This window comes from Tupaia chinensis, unplaced genomic scaffold, assembly GCF_000334495.1.
Source record: "Tupaia chinensis unplaced genomic scaffold, TupChi_1.0 Scaffold000094_1, whole genome shotgun sequence".
NCBI classification, from domain to species: domain Eukaryota; kingdom Metazoa; phylum Chordata; class Mammalia; order Scandentia; family Tupaiidae; genus Tupaia; species Tupaia belangeri.
This window is the reverse complement of record NW_006159556.1, coordinates 5,311,461-5,327,527: the sequence shown is the minus strand read 5'-3', so window position 1 is coordinate 5,327,527 and position 16,067 is coordinate 5,311,461. Positions and strand designations below refer to the sequence as shown.

At 39.2% G+C, this 16,067-nt stretch overlaps 1 protein-coding gene and 1 pseudogene across 1 annotated transcript in view; both read left to right on the top strand.

The window, feature by feature from the left end:
• ARHGAP24 (Rho GTPase activating protein 24) overlaps window positions 1-16,067 on the top strand; it is a 527,420-nt gene that overhangs the window by 205,456 nt on the left and 305,897 nt on the right. The gene's annotated exons all lie outside the window — the stretch shown is intronic.
• On the top strand, window positions 3,950-6,235 carry LOC102468114 (nucleolin-like; annotated as a pseudogene).

Below are 16,067 nucleotides of genomic sequence, written 5' to 3'. Positions count from 1 at the left end.
ATTGAGATTTAAAAACTCAGTCATAGCCATGATGTGTACTTTCCTGAGGAGATCATATTGCAGAGACAATACGAAGTGGCCAGTTACGGATCCGTTTTGAAGACAAGAGCCAATAGCAGCTGCTCATATACCGGGTGTGGTGTAAGAAGAGAAGCTGAGGGCAACTTCAAGATTTCTGGTTGAAGTCTGGTTGAAATCTCACGTTCCCCTGAATGTGAAAGAAACTGAGAGATAGTAAGGATTACATGGAAATTACCAAGGTTTTTTGGTTTGTTGGTGAGGATAGTGCTTGGGAAGGTAAGCCAAGAGTTTAGGTCTGGTCCTGTTCCATAAATAGTCTGTTGGTCAGACTTCTGAGTGGAAGCAGAACAAGTATATGTGAATAACAAATTCAGGGTAGAAGTCTGAGCTGTAAATTTATACTGATTCCATTGAAAACTTATTACGAGGTTAATGTAGAGTAGACCTTGCATGTATACCAGTGTGGAAAAAAATGGAAAATCATTATAATTGTTTTAGTGATGTATCTGGTATGTTTTTCTTTTTATAATTATCCTTGCACAAGGTATAAAACATTTTTTCTCTGATTATTTCATACTGGTATATATTTTTGATGCATACACAATTTGCAATATTTATTCCTTGAGGGGTTTTCCTTTTGGAAGTTAATTAAGTTAATTTTGAATAGGAAGAAATCTTTCATTGTAAAAAATAGTGTGAATAACTGTTGTGAGTCTGTTTTTAAAGAAAAGTTTTGTAGAAATAGACAGACAGACAGTAGCCACTTCCTATTATTACTGCTTCTATCAGCTACTGATGTTTCTTCTTGTATATGGCCACACCGGATGTAAAACACTTTTGGGGCCCACAGGTGGTGTGGTGGTTAAGGGCACTAGACTCCCACATGGCTGACTACAATTTGAGCTCCTGATTTGTTGGCTTGCTTTCTCACTCTGGTTAAATTAAAATAAATAAATAAATAATAAAATAAAGTTAAACAAAGTAGTTCTTTAATAAAAAAAAAAAAAGGCATTTTTTAGCAGGGTCAGCAGATAGTGTGGTGATTAAGGCATTGGACTCCCACATGGCTGACTACAATTTGAGCTCCTGATTTGTTGGCTTGCTTTCTCACTTTCTCTCTCTCTTTTTCTTGTGAGTGCATTTACTCTATAGCAAATTTTAAATAATAATAATAAATAAAATTAAATAAATAATTATCAAAAAAAAGATAAACACGTCTTAGTTTCATGACCATACTATATATCCATCATATTTATTGCCCGTTGACCCTCTGCTAAATATATTTGTGGTCGTTTATGTCATTTACATCTTTGGGAGAAGCTATGCCTTGTACATGGTTGTATCATACTGTAAAATTAATAGCATCAATAAATAAAGAATTTGAAACAACTGTCATAAAATTTTAAAAGCCTGTCCTTAAATTTTAGGTCTTATTGGTCAGATTTTGACTGATTGTATTTCTTTCTTTCTTTCTTTCTTTCTTTCTTTCTTTCTTTCTTTCTTTCTTTCTTTCTTTCTTTCTAAGGTTTTGGCCATAGGGCATGCGTGCTCCCTGGAGAGAAAGAGAGACGGGGAATGAAATTACCCCTGTGGGGAATGGTCACACCACAATCTGTTCTACTCCATTCTTCTCTCAAGATTTTGGGTACACGTGAACATGTATAGGTATGATTTTAAAACCACCAGGGCTGAGACTTGAACCATGGTTGACCATGTGGGAGTCCAGCACCTTAACCATCACACAGCCCATTGGCCTTACAATTTTTCTTTTTAAGATCAACAATTTCTAGCGTGGTTTTGTTACGTGTTTGGGAACCTGATAAACTCTCAAATTAGCGTAACTATGGAGCTAGTGACAACAAGATACATACATTAACATATGATATGTCTGGTCTGTAGTTGTAAAATAAAATGAAGGCTCCAGCTGCATGAAAACATATGGTAAATGGATTTAATAAAAATCGTTTTTGAATGCTGATCATTCAAACCATCTGCACATTACTTGTCCCGCAGGTCTTGTCTGAGAAAACAAAATAACCAGAGATTTGGATATAGTTTCTCACTCTTAAGAAAGCTGTCCAAAAATCGAATAATCCCATAGTACATATTTCTCCTTCTAAAAGGTTGTTTCCTTTCAACTTCATTTCAGTCAACTTCGAATGTGTGTGTGTCTCTTTTGTCCTATAGCTGATTATAATATTTGTATATAAAATATGCATACCTATTCATAATAAAGCTTTCTTTATGATCTTAGTGTAGATGGATGTATAGATAAGATGATGGGAGAGGAGGTACTTAAAAGGGGAAATAAACTCTTAAGTTTGGATGAAAAGGCAGAACAAAATGGAGAAGTGAAAGAAGTTTAAAAAAGAAAGCTACTTTTTTTCTGGCTAAGAGAAACAGATGTGCGTTGTATTTACACAGATGCAATTTTCTTTCTTTTTTTTTTTTAGATTTTTTGCTATTGTGCACATATGCTTGTTGGAGACAGAGAGACAGAGAAAGGGAAAGTGAGAAATCACCCTCAGGGGGATGGCCAAACCCAAATCCCTTCTCCCCCATTCTCTTCTAGGGAATCTGGGCTTGCACATGCACCCAGCATGATTTTCTCTTTTTCTTTTTTTCTTTTCTTTTTTTTGAGAGGTTTTTACTATAGGGCACGTGTGCTTGCCAGAAAGAGAGAGGCAGAAAGTGAGAAATCACCCCTCTCCCCTGGGGGGAATGGCCACGCCACAATCCCTTCCCCTCCATTCTCCTCTCGGGATCTTAGGATCACACGCGCCTGGCATGAGTTTAAGTTACCAGGTCTGGGACTCTAACCACAGCTTACTACATGGGAGTCCAGTGACATAGCTATTATGCCAACTGCTGGTCTCAGCACCCAGCATGATTTTCAAGCCTCCTATCAGGTCTGTGACTAGAATCATGCTCTGTCATGCACAAGTTTAGTGTCTTAACCACCATGCCACCTGCTGGTCCCTAGTTTCAGTTTTCTAAAACTACAGTAATGAACACCTCAAAATGATTGTTTCTGGTTACTACCTAAAAGTTAGCACTATAGCAAATAGATATGAACCTAGTTAATAATTTATTGATACCTATTTTATGAAATATACTTCTTAAGTATGTTTTAACTGAATTCTTCAAATACCAATTAGCATATATCAGCCTTTTATAGGTTTAAAATTATTATAAAATATTTCTTTTCTTTTTTAGGGTTTTTTTTTTTTGTCTTTTTCGTCTTAGAGCATGTGCGTTCACCAGAGAGAGAGAGACAGAGACAGAGACAGTCAGAGAGGAAGTGAGAAATCACTCTCTAGGGGTGATGGTCACAGCACAGTCCCATTTCTTCCTGGGGTATTGGGGACACACACACAAATGCCCAGCATGAGTTTCAAGTCACTGGGTCTGAGACTTGAACTGTAGTTGGTCATGTGGGAGTCCAGTGATGTAACCACTATGCCATCTGCTGGGCTCCCTAAAATATATATTTTCAAAACACAATAAAAAATTAATCTCTTTTCACTTTGGTAATTTTTTAAAACATATAATGTTAATGCATCCTTCAGTATAATGTTAAAAACAAAATTATGAACGTTTTGTTCCATTTTGTTCTATTTTGTTTGCCCTGGGTGTTTGTGAGTTCTGATGTGCTATAACTGAGTTTGTTTGTGGAATATATGATTGGATTGTCAGGATTAAATGCATGTATAATTTACAGCATCATTTGTACTCAGTTTTGAACAGTTGACAGAAGCTTTCATTACTGTGAAAATGTAGATGACGGAGTCTTGAGCTCTAGCTGGCTGCCAAGCGTACGCGCTCCAGGATTTTCAGTACTCACGGCCACCATCAATGTCACTGGAGTTCCTCAAGACTCATCTGTGCTACCTGCCTGACACACACACTGCTATCGTAAGCCACCATCATGGTGAAGCTCGCTGAGGCTGGTAAAAATCAAAGTGACCCCCCAAAAATGGCTCCTCCTCCAGAGGAGGTAGAAGAAGACAGTGAAGATGAGGAAATGTCAGAAGATGAAGAAGGTGATAGAAGTGGAGAAACTACCACCTTCTTTTCTGGTGCTAAGAAGGTAGTAGTTTCTCCAACAAAAAAGGTTGCAGTTGCCATACCTGCCAAGAAAGCAGCAGTCACCCCAGGCAAAAAGGCAGGTGCCATACCATCCAAGAAGACCGTTCCACCAGCCAAAGCAGTCACAGCACCTGGCAAGAAGGGAGCCACACTGGGCAAAGCATTGGTAGCAACTTCTGGTAAGAAAGGAGCTGCCACCCCAGCCAAGGGGGCAAAGGATGGCAAGAATGCCAAGAAGGAAGACAGCAATGAGGAAGAAGAAGATGACAGTGAGGAAGATGATGAGGATGAGGATGAATTTGAGCCAGAAGTGATGAAAGCAACAGCTGCTGCCCTGGCCTCAGAAGAGGAGGATGAGGATGATGATGAGGAGCAAGATGAGGATGAGGATGAAGATGAGGATGAGCAAGATGAGTCTGAAGAAGAAGCTATGGAGACCACACCAGCCAAAGGAAAGCTCCTGCAAAAGCTGCACCTGTGAAAGCCAAGACCGTGGCTGAAGATGAAGAGGATGATGAGTATAGGATGATGAGGAGGAAGATAAGGATGAAGATGATAATGAAGACAATGAGGAAGAGGAAGATGAGGAAGAAGAGCCTATCAAGTTCCTGGGAAATGAAAGAAGGAAATGACCAAACAGAAAGCAGCTCCTGAGGCCAAGAAACAGAAAGTGGAAGCCACAGAGCCAGCTACATCCTTTCATCTGTTTTGTTGGAAATTTGAACAATACCAAATATATTCCTGAATTAAAAACTGGTATTAGTGATGTTTTTTCTAAAAATGATCTTGCTGTTGTGGATGTCAGGATTGGTATATCTAGGGAGTTTGGCTATGTTGACTTTGAATCTGCCAAAGATCTAGAAAAAGCTTTAGAACTCACCAGTTTAAAAGTCTTTGGCAATGGAATTGAACTAGAGAAACCAAACGGAAAAGATAATAAGTAAGATTGAGATACAAGAACACTTTTGGCCAAAAATCTCTCAACAAAGTCACCCACGGTGAATTAAAAGAAGTATCTGAAGATGCCATGGAGATCGGAATAGTCAGCAAAGATGGAAAAAGTAAAGGGATTGCTTATATTGACATTAAGACAGAAGCTGATTCAGAGAAAACCTTGGAAGAAAAGCAGAGAACAGAGATTGATGGGCAGTCTATTTCTCTATACTACACTGGTGAGGAAGGTCAAAATCAAGACTATAGAGGTGGGAACAATAGCACTTGGAGTGGTGAATCAAAAACTCTGGTTTTGAGCAACCTCTCCTATAATGCAACCAAAGAAACACTTCAGGAAGTATTTGAGAAGGCAACTTTTATCAAAGTGCCTCAGAGCCAAAATAGCAAATCTAAAAGGTATGCATTTATAGAATTTGCTTCATTTGAAGATGCTAAAGAAGTTTTAAATTCCTGTAATAAAAGGGAAATTGAAGGCAGAGCAATCAGGCTGGAGCTGCAAGGACCCAGGGGTTCACCTAACACGAGAAGTCCAGAGCCATCCAAAACTCTGTCAAAGGTCTGTCTGAGGATACCACCAAAAGAGACATTAAAGGAGTCTTTTGAAGGCTCTATTTGTGCAAGGATAGTCACTATCCGGGAAACAGGATCCTCCAAACGGTTCGGCTTTGTAGACTTCAACAGTGAGGAAGATGCCAAAGCTGCCAAGGAGGACATGGAAGATGGTGAAACTGACAGAAACAAAGTTACTTTGGACTAGGCCAAGCCTAAAGGTTAAGGTGGCTTCAGGGGCCAGGGTAGAGTCAGTGGAGGCTTTGGATGCTGAGATGGAGACAGAGGCCAAGGAGGCTTTGGAGGGCAAGGTGTCTTCTGAAGAGGCAGAGGAGGAGGAGGAGACTACAAAAGCCACAAAACCATTTTTTTCCCCTACAAATAGTGTTTTTTGTTTTTGTTTTTGTTTTTGCATTGGGCAATTGTAAAGGAAAGCAGAATGTTTTATCATGATTTTTGCTTCGATGACTTTAGGGCAAATTTTAAAGTCCTAAACTCTGAAAAAAAAAAAGTAGATGATGCTTCCTTTGATGTGACTTTGTGTGTTGAAGTGCTAGTGCCTCCAGTCCTGCACAACCCCAGCTGCATAACAAAATGTGAGAAAGCTACACAGAAGCTTTAACTTACTCTAAGTGACTCTTACCTTTAAGAGCCCTTTGTGTCTGAAAAGTGCCGGATCTGCTCAAAATAGAAAAGGAAAGGATCCTTCCTGGTCAGCTGTAGATATGCAGAGCTTTACAGAGGCACAGGTCAGAAGCTGCCCATGATCATGTGAAGGAAGAGATTATATGTAGGAAAGAGTAGAAAAGAGAAGCCTGTCTATTGGGAGGGGGAAGGAGAAAAATGAATTAACAAAACAAAACAAAAACTAAGATTTCTCTCAAGACTTTGATAGAGACAGCTGGGTCATTGTTGATAAAAATGAAACTGGGAAAGAAGGAAATTTTATCTTTAATTTAGGTTGAAAATAGGCCCAATTACGGCAGTGGAAATAGAATAATTAAAGGTTACCTAGTCACTAAAAGTCAGGAGTTACATGACAAATTCATTCATGTGTGTGTGTGTGTGTGTGTGTGTTTTAAGAGAGATTTTTAAATAAGACCTATGTACTTACCGGAGTGACAGAGAGAAACAGAAACAGAGACATAGAAAGCGAGAAATCACCACTGGGGGATGGCCACACCACAATCCCCTCTCCTCCATTCTCCTCTCGGGATTTCGGGCAAGCACACACATATGCCTGGCATGACTTTCAAGCCACCAAGTCCAGGACTCAAACCACCCTCAACCATGTGGAAGTCCAGCACCTTAACCACTATGCCACCTGCTTGCCCCCATGTGTGTGTGTGTTTTAATTCATTTATTCAACTACTCATTTCACAGATATTTTTGAACCCCTATCATGTGAAAGACAATACTCTTTTCTCTGCTTGGAGTATGGCTGCTGTTGTGAATAGGCTTATATAAACATGTAATACATATAACTCTGTCTTTGAGTGCTACCTGGATGGACATAAAGAGTAAAACAGGAATTGAGTATTCCTGTGAGGAGAAATACATGAGATTAGTCCATGGGCAGAGAGTAGATCAGTTCAGCTGGTGTAATGCATATAGAGGGTATCAGTGGATAAGGTATTCAGGGGAGATGGGGTTGGAAGGCAGATGGGGGACCAGCAGGTGGCATAGTAGTTAAGGTGGCTGGATTCTCCCATAGTTGACCATGATTTGAGTCCCAGGCCCTGTAGCTTGCAGATCCCAAGAGGAGTATGAAGGAGATGAGACTGTGGCATGACCATCCCTCCTGGGGGGTGATTTCTCACTTTCCCTCTCTCTGTATCTCTCCTCTCTGGTGAGTGCACATGCCCAGTGGCAAAACTCCAAAAAAAGAAAAGAAAAAGGAGAAGACAGATGTACCTAAACAAGTTCGCAACTGTGGACTGCTCTTTGCTATGGTTGAAATGTTTGTGTCTCCCACCCCTGGGTACATATACTAAAATTCTAACCCAAAGACGATGGTATTAGGAGGTGAGACTCAGGGGAGGTGACTAGATCGTGAGGGTGGTGCCTTCCAAAATAGGATTAGTTCTCTTATAAAAGACACCTTAGAGAGATCTTTCACCTCTCTCTCCATGCAAGATTACAGTGAAAAGACTGCCATCTGGAAACTTGGGCCTCACCGGACACTGAACCTGCCAACATCTGATCGTGGAGTTCTCAGCCTCCAGGTCTATAAGAAATTAATTGTTGTTGTTATAAGTTATTCACTCTATGGTGTGTTGTTCTAGCAGACCAGACAGACAAAAATACCTTTTAGCAGCACAAATTATCTACAACACTGAATTGCTGAAGTTGTATTTATCGATGTATAATTTATGTGCAGTTATGTAATCACCACCACGATCAAGGTACAAAGCAGTTATGTCACCTTCCCCTCACAAAACCCTGGTATGCCTTCATAGTCATTCTGTCCCCCACCCTGTTCCATAGCTTTGTCATGTCCAGAATGTCCCAGTACAAGATCTATAGTTCACAGCCTTGGAGCCTGGCTTCTCTCATTAAACACACTGCATTCGAAATTCATCCATGCTGCTGTGTGTTAGCAGTAGCTTCTTCCTCTTTATTGCCGAGTCGAATCCAATTGTATAGCTCTATCAGTCTGTCCGTTCACCTGCTGAAGGACATGTGGGTTGTTTCCAGTTTATCAGTGATTATTAGTAAGTCTACTATGCCTTTTTATAGGGTTTTTTTTTTTTTTTTTTTTTTTTTGGCCATAGTGGGTGTGTTCTTACCAAAGAGAGACAGAGAAGGAAAGTGAGAAATCAATCCCCAGAAAGGGGAAGGCTGCATCCCAATCCCTTCTCTCAGAATTCTGGGCATTCATGCATATGTTCCTGGTATGACTTTCAAGATGGCAGATTTGGGACTTGAACTATGGGTGACCATGTGGGAGTCCAGTGCCTTAACCACCATGCCACTTGGTGGCCTCATTTATCCAAATTTTAAATATCACACTTTAACATATTTTACTTCTTAAAAAAATCTCTAATTAGAACATGTTAAATTGTCAATATCAAACCTTTTATTTAGTAGTTAAAATTCATTGATAACTGTGAGAGATTTATTTTATAAGATAATTTTGTGATGGAGGATTTAAGAAAAAGAAGAGAAAATAAGGCAGCGATGGAAGAGTTAGGCAGTGTTCTAAACATAACCTTTGCCGAATGGACCATCGTAATTACTGAATGTATATCCATTTACTGTGTGTAAGGCTGTATGCTGTGACCTGTGAAGTGATTAAAACCAGCGATACTCAGTTCTCTGCTATCAACTATTTAAAAAACTGTATTAATATATAAAGTTATATTGAAACAGGTCAGCAGGACTGAAGTACTTTTGAAATTAAGAAAGGCCTCTAGCAAGAACAATTTGATCAAATATTCAGTCATGGAGAGATCTGTTTGAAGAATGGTCAGATGAGAAACCAGGGATGGGTATTTGAAGGAACCAGGATAATCTCTCAGGGAAAAGTGATTGGCTCTGATTTATCTTAGTGAAGAATGATTTGCATTTTATCTTATACCATGAATACAAAGAATGTGTTGTGCTTTTAAGATCAGTGTAATGGGGGACTTGTGATGGTTATATCTCTGGACTCCCACAGAGTGGAGTCCCAGACCCAGCGGCTTAAAACTCACACTGAGCGTGTGTGCATGCATACCTAAAATCCCGAGAGGAAAATGGAGGCGAAGGGAGTGATGTCTCACTTTCTAGCTCTCTGTCTCTCCAAGGAGTACACATGCCCTATCACAAAAACCTAAAACAAACAAACAAACAACAACAAAAACAAAACAAAACAAAAAAAACAGTGTGTTGGCACTTGATGACGTCTCCTTGTAACCAGTTACAGAAATAAACTCAGTTCTTCTCTAGCCTCTGCCTCTCACTTTACTGACCATGAAAAGCAGATGGACTTAGTTAACTGGTACCAATATGACCTATAGTTATGTCTCCTGATTACAAAGTAAACTCCAAGGACATGATCTGCTTTTTGTTTTTGTTGTTTTGTATTTTGTTCTTTGTTTTTTTTATGCACTAGATTCTCAATACCTTGTTTAGCATATAGTATTATATATATATAAAAAATTAAGCCATACTATTTGTCTGAGGGAATGTGCTCTTGCCAGAGAGAAAAAGTGAGAAGCAGCTGCAATGGAGAATGGTCTCACTACAATCCCTTTTCCATTTCTCCCCCCTCTCAGGATTTTGTGCATGCATTTTGCACACACCTGGTACATTTCTAAAGCTGCCTTTCTAAAGCTGCACTCAAACCATGCAGTAGCTTTGTGGAGTCCAGTTACCCTAACCACTATGCCATGGGCTGGCCCAGTAAATATTTTTAAAAATAGAAAAGAGATAAAATATTTTTTAAAAATGAAAAAGAGAAATCACTGTAAGGTAATCTGATTGATTGGCAAGGGAAAGGAGCAATAAGTTTTAAAAGTTGTGAATCTGTGGGTAAATTCAAGTGGAATTCAGTCACTTGGAAAGTGAAGATAAGAGTTTGATTTAGATTTTGGGACCAGCAGTTAGCGTAATGGTTATGTTGCTGGACTCCCACGTAGTCGACCGCGGTTCGAGTCCTGGACCCGGTGGCTTAAACTCACTTTGGACACATGTGCATGCATGCCCAAGGTCCCGAGAGGACAATGGAGGAGAAAGGATTGCGGTGTGGCCATCCCCCCTGGGGGGTGATTTCTCGCTTTCTGTCTCTCTGTCTCTTTCTGTCTGTCTGGCGAGCTCATGGGCCCTATAGCAAAAACCTCTCCAAAAAAAGAAAAAAAAAAAAAGAGTTTGATTTAGATTTTGCTGGGAAGAAGATTGCAGCATGGTGAGACCCTGTTAGCTTACAATGAATGTACTTAGTTTTTGCTTTTAAACCATATTTCAATTAATATCAGCTACATCACTGTAAGACAGAAATTATTTTTAGTAAGATACTTCATTAATACTTCAGTGATTTTTTTTTTTTAAAAGAGATATTCGCTATAGGCTGCATGTGCTCACCAGAGAGTCAGAGAGACAGAAAATGAGAAATCACCCCCTAAAGGGGATGGTCACACCTCAGTCCCTTCTCCAGTCTCCTCTCAAGATTGTGGGCATGCATGCACACACACCAGCATAAGTTTTAAGCCTCAGGGTCTAGGACTCAAACTGTGGTCGGCCCTTTAGATGTTAATCGAAGTAACCATTACACCGTCTGTTGGTCCCAATACTTCAGTGTTGTAAAATACAACTAGATTTCAAAATCGGATTTTAGATACTCAGAAGGTCCTAGATGAACATATAGGTAATCACAGACAGTGAGCTCCTATAGATTTTTAAAATCATAAATAGCCAAAAACAGTTTCTGCCCTTTGGACATATATGCAAGATATGAGCTATGTTTTTGAAAGAAGAAACTGTATGAACATTATTAAAATTGGACAGTTTATTGCCCCATTCAGAAATTAGGTCACTGGGACCAGCAGTTAGTGTAATGGCTATGTTGCTGGACTCCCATGTAGTCGACCGTGGTTTGAGACCCGGACCTAGTGACTTAAACTCACGCTGGGCGCGTGTGCGTGCCCAAGATCCTGAGAGGAGAAAGGAGGAGAAGGGATTGCAGTGTGGCCATCCCCCCCTGAGGGGTGATTTCTTGCTTTCTGTCTCTATTTTTCTCTGTCTTTCTGGCAAGCGCATGTGTCCTATGGCAAAAACCTCTCAAAAAAAAAAAAAATTAGGTCACTGATGTCCCTGGCACAAGAATGAAAGTCGATTATCTCAACCTGGAATGAAAAGGAGGCTGACAAGTCTATTACACCCTGAGGTGTGAGTACTCACAAAGCATCTGCTTTATGTCATAAATTACTCGTTAATTTCATATTTCTTTTTAAGAAAGGAAAGGAAATAGTAGACTTATTTTTTGATCTCCACCTGCCTCTTGTTAGTAGGTGGCATGATGATCAGCGAGCCAAGGAAATCATTTGGACTCAGTACTTCTAGGTCGGAGGCTTGCTGGTTTTCATTTCCTAATTCATCAAAGAAAAGCTTCTGAAAGATGAACCTGCAAACTCAAGTCATACGAAACAGAATCTTGCCCGGGCTTCATTTATGCTTCAGCATATGTCCTGAGTGACTCTCACGGATATATGGGATTACTTTTTAACATGTATGGTAATGCTGGAACATACGTATAAATAATAATAATAGGTAATGTTTTCAGAGTGCTCAACCTGCTCTGTACACAATAAACTACCATAGGAGGCTTAGAAGAAAGTGGATATTAACAGTGGGTGCTGCTTACCATTCCATCAATCAGGTACCATCCTCAGCACCTCGTATGCCTTGTTCGTTTAAACCTAAAAAACAACCTTCTGTCGGAGACTTTTTTTCTTTCTATTTTTGTGATAAGGAAACAGAGGTATGAATATCCATGACAATTTTCATAAAGTCATACATCTAGGATGTGGAAATCCAAATTTAAAATCAGTTCATAAGGATCTCAAGACTACTATCGTCTCTTACTAAAAATAATCCTAATGAATTCATATTCCACTACCTTTAATTTGAAAAGGAGGCTACAGGTCAGGAATTGAAGGGCACAGGCTGTTGGGATTCCCTGCCTAGTAACCCCACCAAGTGGTTTTTGAGGTCATGTATGACTTTCTCTGCTAAAAAGGAAGCTCCATTCACTTAAGAAAACCAATTTGTAGCTTCAGTATCTATTATTATTAAAATGGGTATCCTTAAGATAATAAAAGAACAAAATAAAATGATCTTTTCTTTCATGTTTTACACTTTACAAATTCCGCTTGCCTTATTTAATTTTAATCTCCATGTCATCCCCTATGTTAGCTCAAGTATGTGTTGTATTATAATTATCCCTGTTTGTAGATAATGAAACTCACCAGAAATTGGGTGCCTTCCTCCATTCAGCCATTCAATAAATGTGCCCTCTATATTTCTAGTGCCTTTTTATCTGCTGGGGATAAATTAATTAAATATCGCTTACTTTTTGAGATCTTTAGAGACTGTGACACTCTCGGGCTCAAAATTGCTCCAGGGACACTGCTTCCTACCTTTCTTAGTAATAAATTGTCATTGTCAGAAAAATTCAACGAGTACCTATTATGAGACTATGGTTTCCTGAAAATTTCAAAGCTTACGTAAAGTTATGGTGTTCTCCAAGCACATGTGGAATGAGTATTTCTGGAGAATGAAACACACACACACATACTTACACATCCATATATGTATGTATGTGTGTGTGCTCATACACACACACACACACACACACACACTTGCCCACACATCCATATATGAGTATACACAACACACACACACAATTATGTCTGGAATCAAATATTTGTCGGTTCATAGCTTTGCTCTTTAAGGACACCTCTTTCAACCTTATGAGTGGGAAGAGCACAACAAGGTGTTTATGGTCATGTTTGGAAGTACATCAATTTTACCTGAATTCTATCAGTCAGACTCAGTCACAGGATCTCGCTTAGACACAAAAATGACGGAGAAATGAAATCTTACAATGTTCCTAGGAGGGAAATGAAATGGTTGCATAAATATGCTATTGGTTGTGATTAGCTTAAGATTTAAGAATCAATTGTTATGATAACAGAATATAAGAAGGGACATTATATGATTATCTCATAAAAAAACACATCATATGAAATCTCAGAAAAAAGATCTTTAATAAAACGTAACATCCATTCACAATATTAAAATCAAAGCAAAAGGATTCTTAGTACACTAGAAATGAAAGAGTTCCCTCTACAATAATAGTCTTCGATTAAAAAGCTAAGGTCCAGGCCCAGCTGCCTGGCCTGCTGGGGCCCACGTGGTAAGGCACCACTGAGTGATACCAGAGCTGTGTGGGAAGCCCTGGGCTTGGATCTAGGTTGACTTGCACCCATGGGCTTGGCTGGCTGGATGACTGGGAAGAAGTTTGCAGCATGGTGAGACCCTGTTAGTGATGCCTTTTTCTCTCTCTCAAGAAAAAAACATACACATACAACAAAATCTCTAGTTGACATCATAACTATGACACATTGAAGGTGTTACCTTTATTTCTAAGACTAAATTAAGAATATTTGCTACTGGAGCCAGCAGGCGGCATTGTGGTTAAGGTGCTGCATCCCCACGTGGCTGATAGTGGTTTTAGTCCTGGATCTGGTGGCTTAAAATTTATGCCTGGTGGGGAACCAGCAGATGGTGTAATGGTTATATCTCTGGACTCCCATATAGTCAACTGCAGTTCAAATCCTGGATCTGGCAGCTTAAAAATCATGCTGTGTGTGCCCAACAGCTGGAGAGGAGAATAGAAGAGAAGGGATTGTGGCATGCCCATGCCCCCTGAGGGGTGATTTCTTGTTTTCTGTCTCTCTGTCTTTCTTTCTCCAACAAGTGCATGCACTCTATAGCAAAAATCTCTTTAAAAAAAAATAATAATGCCTAGTGGGACCAGCAGATGGCATAATGGTTACATCCTGGACTCCCACATGGTCAACTGAGGTTTGAGTCCTAGATCAGGCAGCTTAAAAATCATGCTGGGTGTGTGTGCATGTGTGCCCAAAATTCTGAGAGGAGAACATAAGAGAAGGGATTGTGGCATGGCCATCCCCCAAGGGGTGTTTTCTCACTGTCCCTCTCACTGTCTTTCTCTGTCTCTCTCGCTCTCTCTCTCCAATGAGCCTATGCACCCTGTGACAAAAACAAACACACAAAAAAGAAACAAAAACAATATTTGTTTTCACTTCAGTTCATCATTTTCTTAATAGGTCCTTCTCAACACATGTTAAAAAGGAAAGAAAAATTTAAAGGGGTGCACAGGAATATCAACAACTGCCATTGTTTGTGGATTATTTGTATGTATAGGAAATGTTTTACAAATAGAATTTAAAAAACAGTTGTGTACAAAATTAATATACAGGAGCAGTGAACAATTCAAAATCATATTTTAAAATGTCATTTTAGAGCATCAAAAGATAAAAGTATATTGAAGTATAAGCTAATATAAATATGAATACTTTGCATATATAACTATGTGCTGCATAATGACAGGAATATGTTCTGAGAAATGGATTATTAGGCTGTTTCCTCCTTGTATAAATGTTGTAGAGTTTACTTACACAAACCTACATTGTACAGCCTACTGTCCACCTAGGTTATATGGTCTAGCTTATATACACCTGAAAGGACCACCATTGTATATGTGGTCTGTCATTGACTGAACTGTTGGTATGTGATACATGATCATAATATACATATAGCATACAGAACATATGTATATGTACCTGCACTTTTATATATACATTTGTACATATCCTCCATGTATATAGACAAAAGTATACTAATTATAATGATTTGTCAAAAAAAATGTAAAACCCTCAAATTAATGGAGAGTTCTCACATGTTTATATATTAAAAGTCTTAAACCTATAAAGTTCTATTAATATTACAGGAGGTTTAAGATTGTAGGAAGGGCATATTGATTTGTGGATTCAATGTGGTGGCAAAAAAAAAAAAAAAAATCCCAACAGTACAACAGTATATTTGGGAGGGAATATTGACAAACAAGCTCTAACTTGTATAGGGAATATTTTACAAATAGAGTTTAGAATTTATATGGAAGTGTAAAAGTCTAAGGATAGATTGGATATTTCTGATGAAGAACAAAACAAAGGAACTTTCCTCACCAGATAGGAAGATAGCATAATTAAATACCCGAACTGGTTGCTAGAATTAAATAAAGAGCTTAGAAGCAGATCCTCACATACATGAAAGTAATTTAATAACAAAGCTGGCAGAGATCGGTTGGAAAAGAATAGACTTGAAAAATGATTCTGGGAGTGCTGTTCTCCCTTTCAACTGAATCATTCTCAGTAGCAAATATAATTTGTAATATCCAAAATTATATATCCTATAAGAAAATACAAAAATAATGGTCCCTGTATGTTCCTTTAGCTACTACCTCTTTATCTGATTCCCTTTTACATCAAAGTGTTTTCTTCAGTTTATTCATTCCTTCCATAAGTGAGCAAGACAGAAGAGAGGCAGCATGCCTAGCAGTGTCTTGATGTCATTATCCTTCCAAACTCAGCCAGCCCTGGATCATGGGCATGTGTGTACCCCGAGCATCAGGCAGGTCTCTGAACACAAACTCAGAACCTTCCTATGTGGGTCAGTCTCACAGAGCATCATGTTTTAGCGCTGTGCCACTGCCCAGCCCATGGAGAGTTATGTAACAGTGGTCTTCCCTTTCCTGTCCCAGATGCCCTGCTTTTCCACCACCATTGAGGTCATTCTTGCCAAGATTACTAATGGCTTTCATTTGGCCAACTCCATTGGTCAGTGCCCTGGTTAGGCTCTCGCTTCAGTGCCCAACCAGGTGACACAGC